The sequence below is a fragment of the Oncorhynchus masou genome, chromosome 30, assembly GCF_036934945.1.
Source record: "Oncorhynchus masou masou isolate Uvic2021 chromosome 30, UVic_Omas_1.1, whole genome shotgun sequence".
Lineage (NCBI taxonomy): Eukaryota > Metazoa > Chordata > Actinopteri > Salmoniformes > Salmonidae > Oncorhynchus > Oncorhynchus masou.
In genome coordinates, this window is record NC_088241.1 from 47,156,902 (window position 1) to 47,168,011 (window position 11,110).

The 11,110-nt window shown below is 46.4% G+C and overlaps 1 protein-coding gene across 2 annotated transcripts in view; it reads right to left on the reverse strand.

The window, feature by feature from the left end:
* Window positions 1-8,623, reverse strand: part of palmdb (palmdelphin b) — a 38,482-nt gene extending 29,859 nt beyond the window's left edge. Inside the window, exon 1 of one of the 2 annotated variants that reach the window (XM_064949163.1) lies at window positions 8,381-8,623. The gene's annotated coding sequence lies outside the window, so the exon portion shown is untranslated. The remainder of the gene's footprint in view (window positions 1-8,380) is intronic. The other variant, XM_064949165.1, reaches the window with a different exon arrangement.
* Window positions 8,624-11,110: the final 2,487 nt, after the last annotated feature.

Below are 11,110 nucleotides of genomic sequence, written 5' to 3' on the forward strand. Positions count from 1 at the left end.
TTCTCATGCAGAAAAACCTGTACATAGACCATCACCCTGCTGACTTCACCTCTGACAAAGACCGGGTGGACTTCGCCATCTTCCTACTCACAGGCAAAGCTCTGGATTGGGTCACAGCCCTGTGGGCCGTTCAAAGTTCTGATCTGTCCTCTGAATCAAGTTTCCACGCCGTCTTCAAGGAGGTGTTCGACCATTCAGTTTCAGGTCGTCACACCGGAGGCATGTTAAGTGAGCTGCGACAGGGCCGTTGCTCCACCACTGAGTATGCCCTTGAGTTTCATACCATGGCTGCCCGCAGTGGATATTGTGAACCAGCTCTCTTTACAGTCTACCGGAGGGGTCTTAATTGGGAGTTATAGACTGAACTGGCCTGCAGGTGAGATTTAATACATTCGGATGTCCATATCCATTGGCAAACCTGCTGGTGGACCGCAGACCTATACAGTTGCCCATGGCCTGCAAGTCTTCCACGCCTTTCTCTCATCCACCACGGTCCAATAGCCCCGAACCCATGCAACTCGGCCGTGCCCCTCTCATGCCTGCCTAGAGATGCTGGAGGTTACGTAAAAACCTGTGCCTCTATTGTGGCAAGAGTAACCACCTACTCAATAGCTGTCCAATTTGTCCTCCACGAAGGGGTGACCACGACTGCTCCACTTCTGCCCGGGTAAGCGTCTCCACGTTTTTGAACATTACCTGAAGGCAGTTTGGGATCCCGACTCTTCTTTCTGCTAATGGGGTCACTCAGTTTGTGGAGGGATTAGTGGACTCTGGGGCTGCAGGAAATTGAATTGATGAACAATTGGCACAACAGTTAAGGGTCAAGCTAATCCCTGTTAATCCTCCCTTTAGGATTAATGCGCTGGATGGACAACCTCTCGGAAACTGATCTTGTGAATCGCATGACCGAAATTACCACCCTTCAGATTGGCCTCCTTCACTCAGAGGTCATTAAGTTAATGGTGTTGTCTTCACCTAAAGAACCCCTCATCCTTGGTCACCCCTGGCTTAGCCTTCACGACCCTGCCATCTCCTGGTGGCAAGGGGTACTCCTGTCATGGTCTCCCGCTTGTTTTAAGAACTGCTTCAGTCTACCCTGTCAAGTCACCTCTATAGAAGGATCGGGGTCTGCCATTCCAACCCACATCCCACCTGTATATGCCCAGTTCCTGAGTGTCTTCAGCAAGAAAAAGGCGTCCATCACCCGGCGGACAGCGCGATCGACCTCCTTCCTGGGGCATCGCCCCCTAAGGGTCGGACCTACCCCTTGTCCATCCCAGAGAATGAGGCTATAGACACCTATATAGGAGAGGCTCTCGCCAGAAAATTCATCCGTCCATCCACGTCTCCAGCTGCATCCAGTTTCTTTTTTTGTAAAAAAAAGCATGGTAGTCTCCATCCCTGCTTAGATTACCAACCCCTCAATGGCCTTACCATCAAGAATCGCTTCCCTCTTCTTCTGATTCCGGCTGCACTACTCCAAACTGGACCTACGTAGTGCTTACAACCTGCTCTGTATCCAAAGTGGGTATGAGTGGAAGACGGCGTTCATCACCGCTAGGGGTCACTGTGAATACCTGGTTATGCCCTACGGTCTCACCAATGCTCCCGCAGTCTTCCAGTCTTCATGAATGAAGTTTTCCAGGACATGATCAACCAGTTCTTCATCGTGTACATTGATATCTTGATCTCACTCACTCCCTTGCAAAGACATGTCCATGTGCAACAGGTCCTCCAATGGCTACAGGACCACCATCTTTATGTCAAGGCTGAGAAGAGCGGCTTTCATGTTACTACGGTAACCTTCCTAGGGTTCGTGCTGACACCAGGAGGGGTCAACTTGGACGAAGGCAAAGTCACGGCCGTGCTTAACTGGCCCAAACCTACCACCGTAAAGGAACTACAATGTATCCTAGGATTTTCCAACTACTACCGCCAGTTCATCCGAAACTGCAGCAGCACAAGCGCTCCTCTCAGCTCTCACCAGTCAAAAACCCGTACCCTCCAATGGACTGATACCACCATTAATGCATTTGAAACCTTGAAATGCCTCTTCACCTCTGCACCCACCCTTAGGCAGCCAAATCCTACCTTCCTTTTGTTCTGGAGGTGAATGCATCCAAGGTCAGCGTGGGAGCGGTTCTCTCTCAGCAGGTCGGGACACCTCCCAAATTACACCCACGTGGCTTCTTTTCCAAGAAACTGTCACCCGATGAGAGGAACTATGATGTTGGGAACCGAGAGCTCCTCGCCATTAAGCTGGCTATTGAAGAGTGGCGCCACTGGTTAGAGGGAGCTCATCACCCATCCCTTGTTCTTACCGACTACCGCAATTTGGAGTACTTAAGAAATGTTAAGAGCTCAACCCCAGACATGCTCGCTGGGCACTCTTCACCCGATTCAACTTCACCAGCATCTACCTGCCCATCGAGACAAATGTGAAGGCTGATTCCTTATCCCATCTATTTGACACCCCATTCCTCAACCCAGCTCCCGAGCCCATCCTGCTTGTGTCGTGGGACCCATACAGTGGGAAATCCAAGCAGCTGTCCAAGAGGCCCTACACCATGACCCAGCACCTCCTGACACCCCTGCAGGCAAGACGTGCATCCGTCAGACCCCAACTAATGCAGTGGTGCCATAACTCGCTCTGGCCATCCCAGAATCACCCAAACCACGGAGTCCCTAACAGCCGACTTCAGCCATTCTTTCCTGTCCTGTCTGTGCTTGGGCTAAGAGCCCTCGCCAACTACCTGGCGGTAAGCTCGAGCCTTTACCTACACCACAACGACCATGGTCCCACATTGCCATGGATTTCCTCACAGATCTGCCGGACTCTTCAGGCTTCATGACTATTTTAGTTGTAATGGAAGAAGTGCCGACTCATCCCCCTTCCGCATCTACCTAATCCCATGGAAATGGTTGAGTCCATGTTCCAACAGGTGTTTCATCTATAAAAGATCCCAGAAGACATCACTTCGGATCTGGGACCCCAGTTCGTCTCCAGGGTGTGGCGAGCCTTCTGCGACCGACTGGGGGTCCCCATCAGCCTATCCTCGGGATACCATCCCCAAACCAATGGGCAGACTGAAAGCCTGAATCAGGAAATAGAGAAGTACCTTCGCCGACACTGCACCCACCAACCACACTAGTGGAGTTGCTATCTAGCCTGGGCTGAATACGCACAGAACTCCCTGGTGCATTCCGAACTCCATCTCACTTCTTTTCAGTGTCCTCGGATACCAACCCCCCATGTTCCCATGGGAGACAGAGCCCAGAACCGTGCCTGCCATCGACGAGTGGTTTCGACAGAGTGAGCAGGTTTGGGAGACTGCAAATCGGCACCTCCATCACACTTCACTTTCCCCGAAGCGGTTCACTGACCGGTGTCACTGACCTACTCCACTCTTCCACCCTGGGCAACGAAGTGTGGCTCTCTACCCGGAACATCCGGCTTCGTGACCCCTGCAAAAAGTTCAGTCCCCAGTTCATCGGTCCCTTCAAAATAACACACCGCATCAATCCTGCCACTTACCGTTTCCAGTTGCCCCGCCATTACCGGATCTCCTTATCCTTCCATGTGTCCCTTCTCAAGCTTGTGAGGTAAAACGCTCTCCATCCGTGCACCCCCTCCGTTTGACGCCGGCAGTGCATCGGCTTATTCCTTCCGAGCCCTCCTTGACTCCAAGTGCCTGGGTGACATCCACTACCTGGTGGATTGGGAGAGGTACGGACCCAAATAATGGTCCTGGTTCCCCGTCCAGGACATCCTCGACCCAGCCATCATCCTGGCTTTCCAAAGTAACTGTCCTGACCTCCCAGCTCCACGCCCCTGGGGGAGGCCCACTGCTCAGCTTCCTAGGCTGTTAAGAATGGGGGGGGGGTACTGTAATGTCTGCTTCCAACTCACACTCTCAAACACCTAGATCCCCTGAACGCAGCTCACTCTCCAGATCCCAATCACATGAATTCTAATCACTTGTTCACACACCTGTATGTCATTATCACACACACGTCTTTCAGAGTGCTGGGTTTTCCTGTGAATGATCTACCTGATCTCGCAGACTACTTTACTAGCCTTTTCCCTGCCGGTACTGTTGCCCTTTTGGACCCCCTGTGTATGACCTTCTGCCTGCCCCTGGACCCAGCTACATGCCTCCTCCTGTGGTCCTTTGCAATAAACACCTGCTGTGCCCTGCACTTGAAACCAGCTCTCTGTCTCCCCTTGTGTTCATTACAGATTGCTATTAAGCTGACCCTTTTTTCGATGCACTATTGCTTAAATGTATTTTCTCTAGGAGTTAAATTCACTATTTTGAAGCATTTTGTGAATGTCAGCATCTACAATCATAGGGAATTTTATCTACATATTCCAGATATGGATTGAAATCCCCAAAATATGAGGTGAAGTGAGTAGTCTCATGTCAAATGACCAAGGAAGTTTATTTGTGTGGCAGCGAAGTTCACCTGGATTACTCAAATGTCACCGTGTCCACCTTTATCTGGGCCTTGTCACTATGTCTATGAAATATAATACACCATGATACCACAAGGCTGCAGACTTCATATGCATTCCATACACACATGAACAATGCAGCACGTACTGCCCAGTGTGCCTACATGTATGTGCGAGTGTGTGTGTGTGTGTGTGTGTGTATTCTCAACGTAATTATTGCCATGCTCCACACTTAATTGCAGCAACATCAGACACAGACGTTCTGACGCCGACTCCTCTGTAGCCTAATAACCTCCAACATATATCAGAAACAGTTTCTTCTCTATAGCAGGTACTTCATCCATGCTTGGAGGTCTGGAGTATCGCTGTTCTGCCTGATCATTAATTGCACCCACCTGGTGGCCCAGGTCTATTTGCATGTTCTATAGTATGCAACTCATATCTGGACCAGTGTTCGATTGAGTCCATCATGACTTGTTTTCCCTGACCACGTGACCGGACCAGGATCAACTCTGGGCCCCAGTATCCAGTGACGGTGTAGTTCTTCCCGCTAATCTGCAGCCCTAGCCTGGGTAGGATATTAGATTGGTAATTAGGTTACCATTAGGCTACCAGATCGGTAACAGCCTAACTAGCTTTCAGATCGATGTCCTGAAAACCAGTCCAGACTAAACATATCCCACAGTGTAAGTGGGTATCAGGCGTTGACACATATAGGTATTAGGCCATTGAATTCTTCCTGACCATGTGACCTGTCAGAGATGTGCTCTATAGAATAATATATCTGTATGTGACGATGCTACTCAGGCCTGTAATGGGAGCAGTTGAAATGCAATCCTATAGAATTAACTAGAATCACAATTATGTTGAATAATTCTATTGAATTATAGGATCTTTATGTAAAACCTGCCATACACAATGTCTATGGATCTTATTTATATAACCAGCGAATTAGACACACTGGGAAATGGAGAAAAGGCAGGAGTGGGTGGCGATATGGGACTGAAGAGGAGTGCAGTGTTAGTCACAGCTGTAACCTCACATACACTAGACTGTACATACAGTATGCTGAAATAGAGACATGTCTCCAGCATACACACACACAACCTGGAGATGGACATCCTTTGGCAAATACACACACTGGCCCATCCCTCCATCTCCCACCTACACACTCATCCATCCCACCTACACACACACGTGCACACGCACGTTACCAATTGGGGAGAAACACACACACAAACACACACATGCTTCATTATTGTCCTCATAACCTGAAGCCGCAGCCTACAGGAGCTGAGACAAGACAGCTAGCGTGGACAGAGAGGGAGGCTACAGAAGGTCGAGGCGGTTAGCGTCGCCCCACCTGTTGGCACTATAGCGTGCTCCTCTCTACCCTGATCCAGCCAGGCTCAAAATAGAGACCTCTCTCACAGCTGTACTGTTACCAGCAAGTCGCAGTGTGTGTGAGTGTGTGTATGTCAGCATATGTATGTTGCGGCTTGTTTGAGGTGAAGGTTTCCAGCAGGTCACGTAGCTGCTAAGAGCACAGAGGATCTAGACAAAGCACCAGCGACATGGCACTCATGTACACACTGATCTTTAACCTCTAACCCCTTGGCCACTACTCAGCCAATCAGATACTGCAACCACAGGGAGGGAGACATCTGATGTAATACAATTGGCTCATATAGAGTAATATTGGCAATGTGGTACCACTCAGTTTCCAAATATTGTTATAAATCATATCACAATGGTTAATTGTTAGTACAATAGCTATGCAGTATATGATCACATTGAAAACCTGTAACCAAAGCACACAGCTAGTCAAATGTTAAACAATAAGTTCCTTTAAATTAGAGTTTTACCCCAATTGTGAGCATACTGTTTGTCCAGTGTAGCATGGGATCATTCGAATATGTCAAGTTATCTGCCGCTATAATAATCTATAATCATAGTTATATGCCTCTATAATGATGTATAACCATAGTTACATACTGACATTCTCTAATGAGATGGGTCTGCATGGTGAGAGACCAATTGACTCATAGAGGTCCTATAATCCACTACTGAGGTTGATGTCATAGACCTGCAAAGCTCTAGAATGTGCAGATCATGTCAACCATGTTGGTCAATAATACATTCAATTGGAATAAATGTTAGGAGAGACATAGGCGTGTTCTATTTAATTATGTGTTCTAGCCACAATAACCTGAGCCCCAGCTATCTCAGACTGGCCAGCGTCACAGTTCAGAGAGACACACCTTGTAATCTCTCATCCCTAATCTGATCACTGGATTAAGGGTTAGGGTTCCCAATCTAGCTCCTCTAGCATCTGCCTCTAGCATGGAAACTGGACATACAGTAGATATATTTACATGATCCACTGGCGATACACTGACCCATATACAGTAGCGTACTGTACACTCTTAGAAAAAAGGTGTTATCTAGAATCTTAAATGATTTTTCGGTTGTCACCATAGGATAACCCTTTGAGGAACCGTTTTTGGTTCCAGGTAGAACCCATTTGGGTTCCATGTAGAACCCTTTCCATAGATGGTTCTACATGGAACCCAAAAGGGTTTTTACCTGGAACCAAAAAAGATTATCCTATAGGGACAGCTGAAGAACCCTTTTGGAACCATTTTTTCTAAGAATGTACTGTACTTAAAGGTGCAATATGCAGAAATCGCTCTGCCATTTTCTGCTTGCTAAAAATAGAATAGTTTCAGTTGATGTGACCAAATCAGCAGTCATTGTGTAGAGAATCACTGTGCCATCTAAACTGCTGTGAAATATATTTTCCATAAGCCAAATATATTGTATTTTCAGCTGTTTGAAGCTGGTGTACCAAACCGAAAGTAAAAGACTCAAAAACTGAACTTAAGAATGGGGAGCATAAAAATAGCACACATAGAACAGATCTACCGCTTCTTAGACTTGCGTTCAACGAGAATGACATATCTATAACTCACATTTCTATGTGAACTTGGTCGGGTTGCCCAAAAAGTTGCATATTACAGCTTCAACATGTTGTGTTAACTAGCATGAAGATACATTTACATTTACCACATTTACCACTGGCTGTAGACTAGGCAAGTCAGTTAAGAACAAATTCTTATTTACAATGACAGCCTCATAGCTCTTTGGGCTATGAGAACAGTACCAAAATCCATGTTTATAGTGTTTCTATGAAGTCATTTTCTTCACTTAACTACAGAATCTCTCTAAGGTGATGAGATTCAGTATGTGGGTGTACAGAGTAAGGAGGTGATTTGTGTGTTTGGTTGCCACATTTGCGTGTGTGTGGGTGTTAATGTTTTCTTAGTGTATTTGTGTCTGTGTACATGTCAAGGACAATATCCACAAAGCATTAACTAAAACGTAAAGACACTCCCATCCATTAGTAAATGGATAGAGAAACTACTAAACTACTAAAGTGGAGAGGAACTATGTTAGTTACATCTGGTCCAGTTAGTTAGTTAGAGGGTGACTCTTCGGGCTTTCAGATTGTGTCTAGAAAGGAAAGTGTTTTTGCTTAATAATGCCCAGACCCCTTAAATTAGACTGACAGACCCCCCATGGGGAGAATCGGACAGTGGAGCACAAATGTCCAGGATTACACAGATTAAAAGATTACTCAATCAAGAGACCCCTTGGCATGATATTTTTATACCAGGAACAACAACAGTGCAGTTAGCTAGCCACCTCACGAACCAGAGAAACAGTTAGGCTGTGTTGTCTTTATATTTCAACCAAACTGAAGAACAGAATCAGGATACAACCAGTTCAAATCCTATGATGCCATCCCAAAAGTCCACTCACAGAAAACATGCTGCTACTACTTCTACTAGAAACAAGCAAAAAGACAGAAATGAACAGCCCAATAAGCACAGAAAAACGAACACAGAAAAGGTAGAAACTCACCGGTTGTGTTTGGCTGAGAAGAGAGTTGTGTGATGTGTTGTGTGGTGTGTCAGAAGCAGAAGGAGCTCACTCTCAGCACAGCGTGTTGGAATCCTGCATCACTGTGTCTGTGAGAAGATAGCAGGTAGGCTGGGGGTTGAGATAGGGTTAGCTCTGACTAGTGGAACGCCGCTGCTCGCGCTAGCTCTCTGTCTCTCTCTCTCTCTCTCTCTCTCTCTCTCTCTCTCTCTCTCTCTCTCTCTCTCTCTCTCTCTCAGCCCCCTCAGCTGCATATGAGCCTGCCACAGTGGAGCTGCTCAACCATGTGCCTGCCAGCATACCAATGCCAAAACAATGGCTCAATTCCATACACACATGTACACGCATGCACGCACGCGCACGCGCACACACAGACAGACAGACAGACAGACAGACAGACAGACAGACAGACAGACAGACAGACAGACAGACAGACAGACAGACAGACAGACACTGTATACAATCTCAAAAACACTACTGCAACACAATGATAAATGGTACATGTTAAACCTCTTCCCTCAGTCAGTGTGAGTCTGTCCCTCACCCCTCTGTCCCTATGTTAGTGTGATCAGCTGTTCCTGCCCCTGATGGACATCCACAGACATCAGTGCTGACACACAATTAGTAAATTACTCCACTCCAAAATGAGCTACAAAAGACTCTGCTCTGCTGTGTTGTTAGGAGTCCTGTCGGAGTGTGGCCACTGACCAGACTACCATTAGTGTAGTAGGGGACCAATACAACATGGTGTTCCATCAGTAACACTCCTACAATGACATAAATACCAGACTCATGGTAGTGTAACAGAACATACAAACTGTAATACAAGTGAGAGAGGGGTCAGTGTAACCAGCTCAACTCATTAACAGCAATGACAGCAAAATATTTAAAAAATAAAAAATTATCCTTAAGGAAAATAAATAAGTTAATGTGATAACATGTGACATGTGAATGCAACGTGTTAACATGAAGCTATATGTGAAAACATTTGAGCATGTGAAATAAATGTGACAAGATGGGGATGCAACATTTCAACATGGGATACCATGAGATGACACGTGACAACATTTGAAAACAGAAAATTCTATTTTCAAATGTGAATGTTCTTCAGTTGTGAAAATGCAATTTCATATGTGAGAGGTACATTTTCACGTAAAAGTTTTTCACATGTGAAAGTGTAAATGTTATTTTCACATGTGAAGTTTTCTACATATGAAACTACAATGAAAACATGTTATTCTCCTCACATGTGAAAATGTGGTGTTTAATGGTTTCACGTGTGAACAATTAACCTCACATGTTTCTCTTTTGTTTTCACATGTAAACATGTCAGCTCAACATGTGAAAACTTTCACAAGTTTTTTTGTAAGGGGAGTAATGAAATGGTATGGGGGTTTTCAAATCAAACTTTATTTGTCACATGCACCGAATACAACAGGCGTAGGACCTTACCGTGAAATGCTTACAAGCCCTTAACCAACAGTGCAGTTCAAGAGAGTTAAGAAACTATTTACCAAATAAACAAAAGTAAAACATAATAAAAAAGTAACACAATAAAATTACAATAAAGAGGCTACATACAGGGGGTACCGGTAATGAGTCAATGTGCAGGGGTACAGGTTATTCAAGTTCATTTGTACATAGAGGTGGAGGTGAAGTGACTATGCATAGATTATAAACAGCGAGTAGCAGCAGTGTAAAAAACAAATGGAGGGGGGTGTCTTATGGCTTGGGAGTATGGGAGCCTCTTGGACCTAGACTTGGCGCTCCGGTGCCGCTTGCCGTGCGGAAGCAGTCTATGACTTGGGTGACAGGAGTCTTTGACAATATTTTGGGCTTTTCTCTGACTCCGCCTAGTATATAGGTCCCGGATGGCAGGAAGCTTGGCCCCAGTGATGTACTGGGCCGTACATACTACCCTCTGTCACGCCTTATGGTCAGATGCCGAGCAGTTGCCATACCAGGCGGTGATGTAACCGGTCAGGATGCTCTCGATGGTACCACTGTAGAACCTTTTGAGGATCTGGGGACCCATGCCAAAACTTTTCAGTCTCCTGAGGGGGAAAATGTGTTTTCGTGCCCTCTTCACGACTGACTTGGTGTGTTTGGACCATGATAGTTTGTTGGTGATGTGGACACAAAGGAACTTGAAACTCTCGACCCGGTCCACTACAGCCCCGTCGATGTTAATGTGGGCCTGGACCCACCTTTTCCGGTAGTCCATGATCAGCTACTTTGTCTTGCTCACATTGAGGGAGAGGTTGTTGTCCTGGCACCACACTGTCTCATTGTTGTGGGTGATCAGGCCTAACACTGTTGTGTCGTCAGCAAACTTAATGATGGTATTGGAGTTATGTTGGGCCATGCAGTCGTAAGGTGAACAGGGTGTACAGGAGGGGACTAAGCACACACCCCTGAGAGGCCCCAGTGTTGAGGATCAGCGTGGCAGACGTGTTGTTGACTCCCCTTACCACCTGGGGGCGGCCCGTCAAGAAGTCCAGGATCCAGTTTCAGATGGAGGTGTTTAGTCACAGGGTCCTTAGCATATTGATTAGCTTTGTGGGCACTATTGTGTTGAACGCTGAGATGTAGTCAATTAACAGCATTCTCACATAGGTGTTCCTTTTGACCAGGTGGAAAAGGGCAGTGGATCTGTTGGGGCGGTATGCAAATTGGAGTAGGTCTACGGTATCCGGGATGATGCTGTTGATG